Raw genomic sequence first — 14,796 nt, forward strand, 5'->3', positions numbered from 1 at the left:
CATATTATAAGGGAAAAATTCATTTATATAACTGAATTTCACAGGTAAGTAACAATTTAATCTTAAGAGTTTATTATTCTTGTTATTCAGGTCTCAGGTCAAATGTCACTGCCTCAGAGAGGCCTTCCCTAACCATCCTAGCTAAAGAGGTCCCTCCTTTAGTCACTCTTCCCCCTTATAACTTTTTTATTTTCTTCACATTTTATATCAAAAATTGTATTTCACTCTCTCTCTTTCTCTCTCTCTCCCCCCACCCCTCCCAGTACTAGAATGTAAACTCCATAGGATATAAGGCATTTTGTTTTAATGGAACGCTTCATGAATTTGCGTGTCATCCACGTGCAGGGGCCATGCTAATCTTCTCTGTATCATTCCAGTTTAGTTTATGTGCTGCCAAAACAAGCATGACATTTTGTTTAATATTATATTTCTATGTGTTAGAATCATGCATAATAGTCTCTCAGTAAAAATACATTCATTTGATCAGATGAATACATGAAGACCCTGCTAAAGAAGCTTGATTTAACTTTGAGATCCTAATAAGGACAGTTGAAGAATTTTGTGCAGCAGAGTAATAAGATCATATTTACATGTTGGAAGGACACTCTGGCAGCATTGTGTGCATAACATCTCCAGTGGCAATCAGAAAATTAAATTTAGTTTTGGACTTCATTTGAGAGCATTAGCAAATGTCATTTGGAGCAAATAAAGGCATGGGATTTTTAAAATAATTGGAAATCAGAAGAATAAAAGAAGAAAACAGAAAGAAGGAAGAAGAGGAAGAGGAGAAAGAGAAGAGGAAAAAAAGATACAAATTAAAGGTTTGTGAAAACAAACGCCTAGGAAAGTTAACTCTAGACAACCAAGCAGATACATCTCAATGAGAGGGAGAGACTTGGAGAGGCAGCAAAGGTTAAATGGACTAAAATAATTTCCTGGCACAAGTTTTGGGTTATGAGATGCTCTATCTCTGGATATCAATTTGGATCCTTACAATATTATTTTCAGAGCTACTTCACCATCTTCTCACCTGTGGTTTCTATGAAATTTTGTACTGAAATATGGACTTAGTGATTGAGAAAGTTGCCTGTGCCATGGGAACTCTCAAAGGTCATATACAAGCATCAAGCAAACTGCTGGTGGGATTGGGTGGGGGTGCCAATGAACTGAGATGACTCTCTGTGTATTTCAGTATAAGAATAGTGGCTGTTCACCACAGCAGAAAGTAACAGGAACTCTTAGCATGCTGAATTTAATTCTAGAATCTCAGGTGGTAAAAAGAAGAGGTCACATAATTAACTCTCAGTTAATGGAAGAAGAACAGTGTCATGAATCATACCACATAGTAGATTATTTAAAAATTGCTTATAAAAATGGGACTTTGGAATGCACTCTTTGACTTCTCTGGCAGAGGATTTACATCTTATTTGCTTCGCTTAAGCTAATAGTAAAATTAGTTTGTAGTCATTCTGCATTTGGAAGATATTTGGCAGCAGTTGAATGAAAGGAGAGTAGGAGAAAAGGAAAGACAAGGTATATGGGGAGAGAGAAGGAACGGAGAAACATGTTGGCTGGCTGGAAAGTCAGGCCAGGGTAAAAGCTTGCCACATGTAAGCTGTATGGTGTAAACCCATGCATGCACAATGAAAAATTATATAAATAAGGGCACTAGGCCTGTAGAATCAGCATTCAATAAATATTTGTTGAATTAATAAAAAGATTTTTTCTTTGCATTTGAAGGAAGGATTTCTTATCTTACTGGACATCTGCATATGGTTTATTCAGCATTTTTACTGGATGCTGTCTTGGGAAGAAGGCACAAAGATCCTCTTCCTGTGCTTTTTATCTTCCTCTCATTACTCTTCAGACTGACCCTGAAATAGTTAAAAAAAAAAAAAAAAAAAAAGCTTTTAGGTCTTGGGTATAAAACCAGCTGTTGCAACCATGCAACCAAAACTTAATATATCAATTTTTTTCAAAAGCAATGTGTGTTGTCTCTTAGGTATACATTTTTAAAAGACTGGAGAATGAGTTACTTTTGTCTGAGGTCTCTTGCTCTTGAATGCCTAGCCACTTTTGATACTTGTCGGTACAACATGTGCACAGTTAGTTACCATTGGTGAAGCTAGAAGCCCAATCTCTGCTTGCCCTGCTGCTTCTGACAAGGATCAGGACTATCTCCTCCAGTCTTATTAGAGGATGGTACTATGACTAGCTATCCAGCACAGCCTGAGGCAGCGAGGCACTCAGCTAGCCCACGCTGCTGCTCTCGTATCAGTTGGGACCCACTGATAAAGTGATCCAGATCTCACAGGATCTGTGGCTATCAGAACAATTGCACCACACTCTGCCTGGGGTGGTTTGAGATTTGAAGAGTTCATCTCTTCTTTGCCAGGGATCCTTCATTCTCTTTTCCACTAGACTTCAGCAGGACCAAGACATTAATGCTTGCTTGTGTTTGTATCCAGATGGTGTGAATCTATAACTCCATGTAAATAGACTAATCTTGGAGAGAATCTATTCTGCATCTCCATCATCAGACTATACAAGCATCTGTTCTAAGATACTGTGCCTCAGATATCTCATATACACCTACCTCCTTGTGTCATGGCAGTGGACGATCAAACAAATAGGGTAAAGGCACACAGCAAACAGTTCTGACCAGACACCATCCAATCACCCGAGGGATATCTGTACTACTCCAAAAATTGTGATCTAGCAACCATATTAAAAGAAATTTTAGACATCTCAATTAAGAACACTCATTGTTATAGATTATTCTCATTTATTACTTCCAAATTGCTGGTGGAGTGCAGAAACAAAACCAAAGTCCAGGTGGCTCTGTGACATTTGTCAATGTCCTTTTATGTCAGAGAGTGCTAGCTAGTATTCCTCATTGCTAATAAAATACGGGCTGCATTTATATTGGTAATTGTGTTAGACTACATGTAATGGAAATTTGACCTCAGTGGTTTAATAGAGTAGGGTTTTGTTTTTCTTATGTACTCAAGTATGAACGTACAAATTCTAGTTCTTTAGGGCAGCTCCATGATGTTGTCTAGAACCCAGGCTCTCCCTACCTTTCTGCTTTGACTCCCTTACTGCTTGACTTTCTTCCTTATGGCTTTCTTCCAAGATGGCTTTTTTTTTTTTTTTTTTCTTTTGAGCATCACATCCGATTCCAAGAAAAAAGAGCAGAGAGTGTGGGAAGAGGGAAGATAAAAAGCAAACGAGATAAGCTGGTTGAGTCTGTCCCTTTTTATCAGGAAAATGCTTTTCCTAAAATCTTAACTGTGTCGATTTCTACTTCCATTTCTTTGATCAGAACAGGAGCAAATGGCCACACTTAGCAAAGTAGGTTGTAAAAGTTCCAGGACCGTATTGGTGAAAAATATAGTTAATATCTTATTGGTAAAGTTATTGGTTAGGCAGCTTATATTTTTCTCATGCTATAACATATGGAATAAATATTTTCCCAAATTCATACTCCAAATGATTCATCATAGAGGTTATTTCAAGCTTCTGTAACATAAAGGAAACAGCTAACCAGATTCTATCAAACTTTTGCTGGTGCAGAGATGGCATGGATATTAGACCTAGATCTCAAGGACCTTATCTATTTTCTTCCCTACTAGACTGTGAGCTCTGGTGAATGGTAGAGAAGTCAGTGAGGAAGGGTAGGGTCTGTAGTTTTCTTTTTTCCCAAGCACCTAATGTGTCACATATATATAGTAAGAGATCAAAAGAACATATTCTTGTTTTGTTTTTGTTTTTTGTTTTGTTGTTGTTTTTTTTAGACAGAATCTTGCTCTGTCACCAGGCTGGTATGCAGTGGCATGATCTCGGATCACTGCAACCTCCGCCTCCCAGGTTCAAGCAGTTCTTCTGCCTCAGCCTCCCAGGTAGCTGGGATTACAAACGTGCACCACCATACCCAGCTAATTTTTGTGTTTTTGTAAAGATGGAGTTTCACCATGTTGGCCAGGATGGTCTTGATCTCCTGACCTTGTGATCCACCTGCCTTGGCCTCCCAAAGTGCTGGGATTACTGGCATGAGAAGAACACATTTAATGATGAATGAATGCAGTCAAAGACAGTAGATCTGGGATTTGGCCTCATCACTGATTGGCTACAGGATCTTGAGCACATGGCTTGACTTTTTCATATCTGCTTTTCCCCAACTCTGAAATGGTGACATTACATGCCAATGCCTCACGGGGCTGAAAAGAAGGTCAAATAAGATAATGCATGACAAATAGTTTTTGCGAGGTGTAGGCATTTACAGTTTGCAAAGTGCTCTCAGTTCTAGTGCCCCTCTTGACTTTCTAGTCCTCATAGTTTCTCTTTACTACTCCATTATTACTCTAGTCCCACCCCTCATCTCTAGTAGAGAACAGCCATCACTGAATTGACTTCTGATAAAGAGACTAAAGCTTGGATGTCTTGTCACTGATCTAAGCTCATACAAATTACAAGTGGCAAAGCTTGATGTTCAGGTTTGAAAAAAAGCAGCATGCAATAAGCCTTCATTATTTATAGCCTGCTTTTTTCAAAAAAGGATTTAAGGAGATGAGAAGTTGTTATTACTTTAATCTAGCTACCCTGAGAAACGCATGCATGCAATAGCTTATAGATAGTTTAAAAGATAAAGTATCATTTAGCCTACTGAAGAAAAGATTGAAAACCCTCATGAAGGGTTTTCAAGAATGTAAGGGAACCATGGATATAGCACAAAAGGAGTTGGAGCATAATAAAATTAGGTTAAGTACTGTTAAATACTGAGCGTTCAAAAACTCTAAAATGGGCTAATAAGGTTACTTTAGGAGTTTTAAAAAACAAATTCTTATCTGTGGGAGGTAGTTTAAGTACAGCATGCTAAGAATAGACCATGTGGTCTGCCTCCTAAAGTGTGCCTTTGAGCCTTATAATCTCTAAAGTCTTAGAATTCATTATCACTTCTGCTTATTTACTTCAAAATAACAACTGACACTTTACAATTTACAAAGTGCTTTCACACATAGCCTCTCATTTAATTCTCACAACAACCTTCTAATATATTATACACATTTCCCAGAAGAAGCAACTAACAAAACTAAAATTTGAGCCAAGTTATTCTAAATCTAAATATGATGCTCTTTTCTGGAAAACCTATCTCCCTCCCATTTCTGTGTGGTTACACTGTGGCTGGAGAGCTGATGAATTTGTTGTCTTTCACTTTAAACATGCTTTTTCTATAGTCCTGGACTACAGTACAAGTTTGATTGGTGGAACCATTCTCTATCAAGTTGCTTGAGTCAGGGACCTAGGACTCAAGCTTGACTATTTACTTTTTCTTTCCTACCTCTGCTCAATCATTAAGACACATTGATTTTAGCTTTTAAATACATCTCAAAAATTTCTCTTCCCACCAGCTCACCATCACTTTTTCAGTTTAGTCTTTACCACCTTTTAACTGATTACTAAAATAATTTCCTTCTTTCACAATTACTTCCTTAAGTCCAACCAGGAACCAGAATGTAGAGCTTTAAGCAGGAGAGTAAAATGGTGAGATTCCCATGGAAATCCCTGGCCTAGAGCCCTTTGACAGCACCCCCTCCCCAGTCTCCCATAATAGTGCATCTTAGATTTCAGCCATTTTCATAGTTCTTTGATATTGTTGCCATAGTATTATACCACTGGAAGTGATATTCAGTGTATTGCTGGAAAGAATACATTGATACCCATAGATACTCAATATAAGAGAATCCATATGACCAACACATATCATGTGCTTTCTCAACCTTCCAAAGTTGTGAGAGAAGTTTCAGTTGTTCAATGTTTGAAACATTCATGCAAGAGCACTGGGTTTAAAATTCATGGATTTAAATAGGATGCATCACCAGAGCAATACATATTTAGTTTATCCAGGGCAATAATATTCATGAAGCCATGCGTTGAATGTGCTAGATATATTTCTCCCTCAACATACATTAAAATACATATAAAACCATGAATTTTTAGAAGTTTATTACCTAAAGTCACCTCCCCTTTACCAGTGGTAAACCTAGCGCAAATGGTCCCCAACTTTTGATGTTTTGACTTTTGACTTTATAATAGTGTGAAAGCTACACATATTCAGTATAGTCCTCGACTTATGATGAGGTTATGTCCAGATAAGTTCATTATGAGTTGAAAATATTGTAAACATGTCTGTAAATGTCACACTATATACTCATGTAACCAACCCGCACAACTACCCTAAGTCAACTTCTTAGCATGATGTAAAGGACTCTGTGATTTGGCCTCTATTTCACTGGGTAGCCTCATCTCTTAGGGTGATTGTAAGGTGGCCATATAATTTTTCACCCAAAGCAGAATATTTTTTAGTGTGAAGTGTGGTTGTAATTGACAACTTAGCTGGTACAATGTGTATAAAACTGTACCATCCCAGGGAAACCTGGGCATATGGTCACTGTATTCATCTGCCCACTCTCTAATTTCTACTTTAAGCACTTGAGTAGTACTTAAGTATTTTTAGGTTTTTGTACCCACCATATAATTTCAAGTCTTTGAGATTTTGCACATCCTGTTTCTTCAACCTGGAAACCCTTTCTTACTTAGCTTCTGATACCTAACTTCTAGGCATTAGCTTCTTTGGGAAGCCTTCTTAGACTCCAGACTGGACGAAATGACCAAATGACTGTGTCTACTGTTTCCTGAGAATTTGAAACATATCTTTATCTTATTTTCACATTAAGGCATTCTCCAGGGCAGGTACCATGTCTTACTGATTTTGTTCCTTCCAGCACATAGCACAATTCAAGGCATACATAGGTGTCATATATATGATTCACTATTGACCTACCCAGTGTAGGGGTTCATGCTGTTCTCCTGTAGACAACACTGGCATTAGTCCTAGACTGACTGACGATGTTGGCACTACCTAAAAGCATTGCTTCCCTCTGAGAAAATGTTGGCTTGTCTCCCCTGTCTCTTCCGTATGTCCTCTCATCTTCTGTGCAAAGGCAGAATATCATGGTGCTTAAGACATGCTTTAGGAGTTAGACATACCTGGTTTATAATTCTGGCCCTGCACTTACTAGCTTTGTAATCTTGAACAATTTATTCAACTTTCTTAAACCTCAGTTTCTTTGTCTGTAAGATCTGGATGATCATAAAACCTATCTTGTGGTAATGTTGTGATGACTAAGTGCTATGATAAATCTAAAGGGATGACTACAGAGCCTAGTGTGCAGTATGTCCTCATGATAAATGTCTCAGAGAGTGATGTTATCAACAAGGTAGAGTAGGAAGACCTGGATCCTCCTTCCCTCCAACAAACACATAAATTAAGCAATAATTCATAGGCAAATTCCCTTTGTGAGAAACCAGAAACTTATTGAAAGGTTCTTGCATCTTGGGAGGGACCAATAGCAACTCACTGAAGCCAATAGGGAGATATGGGATATGTTCTTACCAGAGACCCTGACCCCAGTGCAGCATCATAGGATCAAGAAGAGAATCCTCACTGTTAACTTTACTCATTGGAGGCAGGGGTTGTTTTACACATCCAGAACTCTGACTTTTATGAGCCACTACCTAGAGGAGTGGCTCTGCCTTGTCAGTCTTGGAGCTCTGATGGGTCTGGCACAGTATAGCCAAGTGAAAGAGAACAGTGGCAGTGGCTTGGCCTGGTAAATGCCATTGATTCTCCCCACTGCTCAATACAGAATGAATGAATGAAAAAATCCCAGCTCTCAGCTTCTCCCTTTCCCCACGGACAGAAGAGCTGATTCATAGATCCCACACTCCAACTTCTTTGGGGCTGCCCAAAGAAATAGCATCTTTCTCACCAACCCTGCAGCACCAATAGATCTGGCACATTCCAGCCACATGGGGTAGGATGGAGACAGCAGCTTGGGTTGGTAGATGGCATAGCTTTCCCTTCTGGGTCATAACAGAGGACATGGACAAAGCCACAACTTCCTACTTCTTCCTGGAGAGAAAAAGAGTTGGTGGAGGCCCCCAGAATCTGACCATGTTGTTTGGTGGAATTTTCTTCTCTATAACGCCTGTCTGTGAAGACTGGAAGAGGTGCCGACTTTGTGTAATGTGCAGACATCAACACAGAAACTTAAGAAAAATGAAAAACCAGGAAAAAGTGTTCCAAACAAAGAAATAAGAAAAATCTCCAGAAAATGATCTTAATGGAATGAAATTATATGATTTACCTGACAGGGAATTAAAAATAATTCTCATAAAGATGTTCACTGAGATCAAGACAATAATGCATGAACAAAGTGAAAATTTTAATAAAGAGATAGGAAATATTAAAAAATACCAAATGGCAATCATGGAGCTGAAGAATACAATAGTTGAACTGAAAAGTTTGCTAGAGAGATACAACAGCAGAAGAAAGGATCAGCAAATGCAAAAACAGGTCACTGGAAATAATTCAGTCAAAATAGCAGAAAGAAAAAAAGAATGTAAAAAGTGAAGAAAATGTAAAAGAACTGTGAGACACCATCAAGCAGACATATAAACATTATGAGAGTCTCAGAAGAAGAAAACAAATGGAAGGAATAGAAGGCTTATCCAAATAAATAATGGCTAAAATCTTCCCAAATTTGGGGAAGAAAAAGGACATCTAGATTTAAGAAGTCCAAAAGGCACCAAATAATTTGAACCGAAAAATGTCCATACTGAGCCATATAATCAAATTGTCAAAATCTAAAGGCAAAGAGAATATTGAAAGCTGCAAGCAAGAAGCAACTTGTCAAATACAAAAGAACTTTCTTAGGACAAGCCCCATATTTTTCAGCAGAAACCTTGCAGACAGAAGGAGTGGAATGATATGTTCGAAGTGCTGGAAAAAAAAAAAAAAAAACAACAACTGCTAACTGGGAATACTGTTCCCAAAACTATCCTTCAAAAATGAAGGACAGATAAAGACTTTCTTAGACAAACAAAAGCTGAGAAAGTTCATCACCACTAGATCTGCCTTACAAGAAATGCTAAAGTGAGTTATTCAAGTTGAATTGAAAGGATGCTAAACAGCAAGACAATGGCATAAGAAAATATGAAATTTGTTGCTGCTGGTAAATATGTAAACAAATACAGAATACTGTACTATTGTAATAGCAGTGGCTAAATCACTTTTAATTCTAGTATAAAGGCTAAAAGACAAAGTATTGAAAATAACTCTAATTAAAAATATGTTTAAAGTTATACAATATGAATAGATGGAAATTTTTATAACAATAAAATACAGTGGGGGGATAAGTTAAAGTGTAGAGTTCTTGTATGATATCGACTTTTAGTTATCAATTTAACATAAAGTGTTATTTCTATAAGATATTTTATGAAAGCACCAAGGTAACCATGCACACTCACACACAGGCAGACACACAGAAACTTGTAGAATTTACACAAAAGAAAAAAAAGAAAGGAATTAAAGTCTATATGAAAAATCAAAACACAAAGGAAGACAACAAAAGAGGAAAAGGCATGTAAAAGGGCTACAAAAATAACAGGAAACAATGAACAAAATGGCAATATTAAATTTTTTTATATCAATAACTTTTAAAAATGTAAATGGATTAACATCCCCAATCAAAAGACATAGAGTGACTGAGTGGATAACAAAACAAGATCCAGGACTTAGCTACAGACTGTCTACAAGAAACTTACTGTAGAATTAAGAACATATATAGTCTTACAGTGAATAAATGAAAAAAGATGTTCCATGCAAATAAATTGTGACCAAAACAGAGCAGAAGTGGCTCTATTTATACAAATTACTGATTTATCTTTTTCCAATATAAGAAAATGTTACAAGAGACAAAGAAAGATAATTTATAGTGATAAAAGAGTCAATTAACCAGGGAGATAGAATAATTATAAATATATATGCCCCCAACATCAGAGTTACTAAACATACAAAGCATAAAGCAAACATTGACAGAACTGAAGGGATAAATAGCAACACAATAATAGTAGAAGACTTCAGTGCCCCACTTTCAATAATGGATAGAATACCCAGGCATAAGACCAAAAAGGAAACAAAAGATTTCAATAATACTGTAGAGCAAATGGACCTAACAGACATATACAGAAAATTTCACATAACAGCAACAGAATACACAATACACATTCTTATGAAGCAAACATGACTTTTTCTCCAGGATACATCACATGTTAAGTCACAAAACAAGACATAACAAATTTAAGATTGAAATCATACCAAGTGTCTCTTCTGACCCCAATGGAATAAAACTAGAAATCTATAGCAGAAGAAAACTTATACAATTCACAAATATGTGGAAATTAAACCATCCACTTTTGAACAATGATTGGGCCAAAGAAGAAATAAAGAAGAAAATTAGAAAATACCTCAAGACAAATGAAACTGAAAACACACCACATCAAAACTTAAGGGACACAAAATAAACAGAACCAAGTGGGAATTTTATAGTGATAAATGCTTACATTAAAAAAGAAGAAAGATCTCAAATAAACGAACTAATTTTACACCTCAAGGAATCAGAGAAAGAAGAAAAAACAGCCAAAAATTAGCAGAAGGAAAAAAGCAAAGTCTAGAGGCAGATGAATGAAATACAAAATTTAAAAGTAACAGAAAAAAATCATAAAACTGAGAATAGGTTTTGTGAAAATATAAACAAAATTGACTGACCCTTAGCTAGACAAACTTAGAAAAAGGAGAGAAGACTCAAATAAGTAAAATCAGAAATGAAAGGGGAGGCATTACAACAGATTTCACAGAAATATAAAGGATCATAAGAGACTATTCTAAATAATTATATGCCAGCAAACTACACCAACTAGAAGACATGAATACTTTTCTAGAAACAAACAACCTGTTAAGACTAAATCAGGAAGAAATAGAAAGTTGCAAAGACCTGTATCTAGTATAGAGATTGAATTAGTGATAATAATAATAATAATAATAATAACACCTCTAAACAAAGAAAAACACAAGAAGATGGCTTCCCTAGCAAATTCTAACAATAATTTAAAGAAGAACTAGCACTGATTCTTCTCAAACTCTTCCAACAAATGGAAAAGGAGGGAATTCTTCCAAACTCATATTATGAGGCCAGGGTAACCCTGATACCAAAGCCAAAAAAGCAGGCAACACAAGAAAATAAAACTATAGGCCAGTATCTCTAATGAACATAGATGCAAAATCCTCAATAAAATAGTTGCAAACTGAATCTAACAGCACATTAAAAGATTTATATACCATGACCAAATGGGATTTATCTCTGGGATGCAAGAATGTTTAACATGTGAATATCAAAGAATGTGATTTGCTACAATGACAGAACAAAGGATAAAAATCACATGATTATGTCAATAGGTGCAGAAAAAGCTTTTGACAAAATTCAACATCCTTTTATGATAAAAGCTCTTAACAAACTAAGAATAAAAAAATTATCCCAACATAATAAATGTCACATATAACAAGCCCACGGCTGGTGACTGGCAAGATGACGGAATAGGAACAGCTCTGGCCTGCAGCTCCCAGCGAGATCAATGCAGAAGGTAGATGATTTTTGCATTTCCAACTGAGGTACTCGCTCATCTACTGGGACTGGTTAGACAGTGGATGCAGTCCATGAAGGGAGAGTAGAAGCAGGGTGGAATGTTGCCTCACCCAGGAGGTGCAAAGAGTCGGGGAACTCCCTCTCCTAGCCAAGGGAAACCGTGAGGGACTGTGTTTTGAGGAACAGTGCATTCCTGCCCAGCTACTACACTTTTCCCATGGTATTTGCAACCCACAGACCAGGAGATTCCCTTGGGTGCTTACACAACCAGGGCTCTGGGTTTCAAGCACAAAACTGGGTGCCCGTTTGGGAAGATGCCAAACCAGCTGCAGGAGTTTTTCATTCATACCCCAGTGGTGCCTGGAATGCCAGTGAGACAAAACCGTTCACTCCCCTGGAAAGGGGGATGAAGCCAGGGAGACAAGTGGTCTGGCACAATGGATTACACCCCTACAAAACCCAGCAAGCTAAGATCCACGAGCTTGAAATTCTTGTTGCCAGCAGAGCAGTCTGAAGTTGACCTGGGACACTTGAGCTTAGTGGCAGATGGGCGTCCACTATTACTGAGGCTTGAGTAGGCAGTTTTCCCCTCACAGTGTAAACAAAGCTGCTGGGAATTTCGAACTGGGCGAAGACCACCTTAGCTCTTAAAGCCGCTGTAGCCAGACTGCCTCTCCAGCTTCCTCCTCTCTGGGCAAGACATCTCCGAAAGAATGGTAGTAGCCCCAGTAAGGGGCTTATAGATAAAACTCCCATCTCCCTTGGGGAAGGGGAGGCTGTGAGCACAGCTTCAGCAGACTTAAATGTTCCTGCCTGCTGGCTCTGAAGAGAGCAGTGGATCTCCCAGCACAGCGCTCAATCTCTGCTAAGGGACAGACTGCCTGCTCAAGTGGGTCCCTGACACCTGTACCTCCTACTGGGAGACATCTCCCAGAAGGGGACAACAGACACCTCATACAGGAGAGCTCTGGCTGGCATCTGGCAGGTGCCCCTCTGGGATGAAGTTTCTAGAGGAAGCAACAGGTAGCAATCTTTGCTGTTCTGCAGCCTCCACTGGTGATACCCAGGCAAACAGGATCTGGAGTGGACCTCCAGCAAACTCCAGCAGACGTGCAGCAGAGGGGCCTGACTATTAGAAGAAAAACTAACAAACAGGAATAGCATCAACATCAACAAAAAGGACATCCACACAAAAACCCCATCTGAAGGTCACGAACATCAAAGACCGAAGGTAGATAAATCCACGAAGATGAGGAAAAACCAGCACAAAAATCCTGAAAATTCCAAAAACCAGAACACCTCTTCTCTGACGAAGGATCACAACTCTTCGCCAGTGTGGGAACAAAACTGGACAGAGAATGAGTTTGACGAATTGACAGAAATAGGCTTCAGAAAGTGGGTAATAACAAACTCCTCTGAGCTAAAGGAGCATGTTTTAATCCAATGGAAGGAAGCTAAGAACTTAAAAAAAAGGTTAGAGGAATTGCTAACTAGAATAAACAGTTTAGAGAAGAAAATAAATGACCTGATGGAGCTGAAAAACACAGCATGAGAACTTCGTGAAGCATACACAAGTATCAAAAGCCAAATTGATCAAGTGGAAGAAAGGATATCAGAGATTAAAGATCAATGTAATGAAACAAAGCATGAAGACAAGATTAGAGAAAAAAGAATGAAAAGGAACAAACAAAGTATCTAAGAAATATGGGACTACATGAAAAGGCCAAACCTATGTTTGATTGGTGTACCTGAAAGTGACAGGAAGAATGGAACCAAGTTGGAAAACACTCTTCAGGATACTATCCAGGAGAACTTCCCCAACCTAGCAAGACAGTCCAACATTCAAATTCAGGAAATACAGAGAACACCATAAACATGCTCCTCGAGAAGAGCAACCCCAAGACATGTAATTGTCAGATTCACCAACGTTGAAATGAAGGAAAAAAGGTTAAGGGCAGCCAGAGAGAAAGGTCGGGTTACCCACAAAGGGAAGCCCAGCAGACTAACAGCAGATATCTCTGCAGAAACCCTACAAACCAGAAGAGAGTGGGGGCCAATATTCAACATTCTTAAAGAAAATTTTCAACCCAGAATTTCATATTCAGCCAAACTAAGCTTCACAAGAGAAGGAGAAATAAAATCATTTACAGACAAGCAAATGCAGAGAAATTTTGTCACCACTGGCCTCTCATACAAGAGCTCCTGAAGGAAGCACTAAATATGCAAAGAAAAACATGGTACAAGCCACTGCAAAAACATACCAAATTGTAAACACCATTGACACTATTAAGAAACTGCATCAACTAATGGGCAAAATAACCAGTTAGCATCACAATGACAGATCAAATTCACACATAACAATATTAACCTTAAATGTAAATGCACTAAATTCCCCAATTAAAAGAAACAGACTAGCAAATTGGATAAACAGTCAAGACCCATCATTGTTCTGTATTCGGGAGGCCCATCTCACGTGCAAAGACACACATAGGCTCAAAATAAAAGGATGGAGGCACACTTACCAAGCAAATAGGAAGCCAAAAAAAAGCAGGGGTTGCAATCCTAGTCTCTGATAAAACAGACTTTAAACCAACAAAGATCAAAAGAGGCAAGAAGGGCATTACATAATGGTAAAGGCAAAGAAGTGCATTACATATTGGTGAAGGGATCAATGCAACAAGAAGAGCTAATTATCCTAAATATGTATGCACCCAATACAGGAGCATCCAGATTCATAAGGCAAGTTCTTAGAGACCTAAAAAGAGACTTCGACTCCCACACAATAATAGTGGGAGACTTTAACACCCCACTGTCAATATTAGACAGATCAATGATACAAAATTAACAAGGATATTCAGGACTTGAACTCAACTCTGGACCAAGCGGACCTAATAGGCATCTACAGAACTCTCCATCCCAATCAAGAGAATATACATTCTTTTCAGCACCATGTCACACTTCTTCTAAAATTGACCACATAACTGGAAGTAAAACACTCCTCAGAAAATGCAAAAGAATGGAAATCATAACAAACTGTCTGTCAGACCACAGTGCAATCAAATTAGAATTTAGGATTAAGAAACTCACTCAGAACCGCACAACTACATGGAACCTGAACAACCTGCTCCTGAATGGCTACTGGGTAAACAATGAAATTAAGGCAGAAATAAATACGTTCTTTGAAACCAAAGAGAACAAAGACACAAAATACCAGAATTTCTGGAACACAGCTAAAGCAGTGTTTAGAGGG

The 14,796-nt window shown here is 38.1% G+C and overlaps 1 non-coding gene across 1 annotated transcript; it reads right to left on the reverse strand.

The window, feature by feature from the left end:
• Positions 1-300: 300 nt before the first annotated feature.
• LOC123570917 (U6 spliceosomal RNA) lies at positions 301-405 on the reverse strand. Its single transcript, XR_006695134.1, has one exon. It is a non-coding gene; the product is annotated as a U6 spliceosomal RNA (small nuclear RNA).
• Positions 406-14,796: the final 14,391 nt, after the last annotated feature.

This window comes from Macaca fascicularis, chromosome 1 (genome assembly GCF_037993035.2).
Source record: "Macaca fascicularis isolate 582-1 chromosome 1, T2T-MFA8v1.1".
Lineage (NCBI taxonomy): Eukaryota > Metazoa > Chordata > Mammalia > Primates > Cercopithecidae > Macaca > Macaca fascicularis.